Source organism: Sinocyclocheilus grahami, unplaced genomic scaffold (assembly GCF_001515645.1).
Source record: "Sinocyclocheilus grahami isolate Dianchi unplaced genomic scaffold, SAMN03320097.WGS_v1.1 scaffold47.1, whole genome shotgun sequence".
Lineage (NCBI taxonomy): Eukaryota > Metazoa > Chordata > Actinopteri > Cypriniformes > Cyprinidae > Sinocyclocheilus > Sinocyclocheilus grahami.
The window spans coordinates 965,572-968,501 of NW_015505226.1; positions in this window are offsets into that span (position 1 = coordinate 965,572).

A 2,930-nucleotide genomic window follows, 5' to 3' on the forward strand; every position below is an offset into this window, starting at 1 on the left:
AAAATTAGCCCATAAATTACTCACCCCATCCATAAAAAAAAGTGTCTCACACGGCTCCGGGGGGTGAACAAAGGCCTTCTGTAGTGAATCGATGCATTTTTGTTAGAAAAATATCCATATTCAAAACGTAATAATCACTTTAATGTAGCTTGCGCTCACTATTGTACACTGGAAGCAGTTCTGGGCTGATGAGGTACGAGTTCAGCGCTGCGCATGTGCCGGTGAGTCTCGTGAAGACCAACGTTTGTTTACAGGAGCAAAGGAAGCAAACTTTCCTTACTTTAGCAAAGGAAAACCAGTCTCATGGTCCATTCTTCTTTACAAATCCTCGTTTTGTATTTCTAGTTAGTCACCATTGTTTTGTTTTGATCTCTCCGCTGCGTTTCCGCGTGCGTCACTTCTGAGCGGCGCATGCACAAAGCCGACCTCATACGTCATTCCCTCGGAACTGCTTCCATTTACAACAGTGAGGGCAAGCTACATTAAAGTGATTATTACGTTTTGAATATGGATATTTTTCTTACAAAAACGCATCGATTCGCAACAGAAGGCCTTTGTTCACCTCCCGGAGCCGTGTGAGACACTTTTTTTATGGATGGGCGTTTTTTATTTAACTTGTTTTGGACTGAAGCATGCAATACCCACTGAGTTACTTATTTGTTTATTTATTTATTTATTTTTCACTCACAGACTTAATTACGCACTCTCTCAATTAATCCAGTAAAGATTTAGTCTGTATTTTGGTTTTCTTGTTTTCTTTCTTTCTTTTGAAATCCCCCCCCAACAAGATGTATTTGTTTTTATTTTCTTTGTCCTCTTTCTTTCTATTTTTTTTTTGTTCTGTGGTGTAGGAGAGAGACTGTAATGAAATAGTTGGCAGTGTGACCAGCAGACAGTCAATTTCCTTTTGTGTTCTGAAGGAGTGACCTCTCATAATTTAATATTTTGAGGATGAACTCTAGTCGTCATGTCAGGGGGAGGAATGTTTTTAATCTCATTCCTGTTCCTTTTGGGACATCTTCTCCTGGCCATGAACTTTTCCTTGTTCTAAAACTGTTTGAAACATGAAGGTTTTGGCTCACACATGAAGCATCAATTTAGAGGGAGAAATTAGAATAACACACACAAGAAATCTCTTGTTAAAAATAAACAAAATTGGCCAACATGACAATGTCAAAAATGGGTACCATGTATAAAACATTATCATTCTGAATCTGTATTTTAGAATGATTAAATGTTTGAGTAAACTTGTGTGTATGGTGGGTGTCAAAATAGCAAGTGCTGTTCACTTCAGACATAGAAATTCAGCTCTATAACATTAAATAGCTCACATGCATGTAAATGCCAAAAGGGGTTGCTCAGCTAAAAAAAAGAACATTAAATCATAGACTAACTCAGGGGCGTAGCCATCATTTCAAAAGTGGGGGGGACGGAATGTCTAGTGTTTGATGAAGACAATCTGGCAGTTCAAACTCAAATGTCTAAAAATCTACTCAAGTAAAAGTAAAAAGTAGCTCGTTTAAAATTTACTCAGAGTAAAACTTACTTGGTTACATTTTAACAGTGGGAGGGAGGCAAAAATAGGATAGGCCACGGGTGTCAATTTCAGTTCCTGGAGGGTTAGGGCCCTGCACAGTTTAGATATAACCCTAATTAAACACATCTGATCCAGCTAATCTAATCATTTAGGCTTATTTGAAAACTACATGGTATGTGTGTTGGAGCTAGGCCTGTCGCAATAATCAATATATCGACTTATCGCGCAATATATGTACATGACCTCAATCATTTTTGGTGACGCAATATATCGCCCATTATATTTACTTAAAAATTTATGTCACCATGTTTTGTACATTCCACTTGCGCCTGTGTCTTTTGCAGCTTCTCGTACATAATGTGGTGTAGTCATGTGGTGCTAGTTCAAATTTAAAAATGCTTCTACAAAAAAAAGTTTAATCTGCAGATATGGTTTTGTTTAGGGATCTGTGCCTTTGTGCATACGGACATCTGACTGATAAGTAGTGATTGTGTTTTTCAGCAATCGTGTGCACCCTTAATTTACAGAGAAAAGAAGGTCCGGGAAAAATTCTGTAGATGGAAAAATCAGCATACAAGTTATTTGTGCATTTTTCTTTTTTCTTTAAGTTACTTTGCACTTTTTGTTAGAAAATGTTTATTTACTATTTATTCAGTTTTTTAAGGAGTCTAATATTTTGATATTTAATTTCCATGATCTAAATATTCTTACAAATTAAAAGTTTGATGTCATTTGGAAGTGTGTAGGCCTTCTTGCATTATTATGTGGTTACATTATGATTATATATTCAGTGGCATAAAATGGTCTTTAAAATGACAATAATATCGCTTATCGCAATTATTTCTGGGGCAATATATCGCACAAGAAGTTGTTATCTTGACAGGTCTAGGGAGCAGGGTTGGACCTAAACTCTGCAGGGCTGCGGCCCTCCAGGAACTGAGTTTGACACCCATGGGATAGGCCTATAGATCTGAAACTAGTTGTTTTTAATGAAAGGAATCAGTTATTTAGAATAATAAGACATCTGGGCTGTTACCAGGCAAATTAAATCAGTATCAACCAAATTCATCTTTGCAATGCAGAGGAAACAAAGAAGCTTCAACTGAAGTGGCATTAAGATGCATTTACACACAGTTTAATGCAGGACATGAATGCATTTAACCTGCAATTACAAATGGAGAAATAATGTTTTGATATAAGACAAAGTGTTGAATACTCATTTGAAAAAAAAACAAAAAAAAAACAGAATCATTCAAATGGTTGATTCATTCAGGAACGAAACACTGTCTTTGCTCAGAGACGCAAAACTGTGATATGGTGGGTGTGTTTGGAATTATTTTTGTTGTCGAAATAGAGCAAAAACAGGCAATATGGTTGTAACAAAGTCTGAATT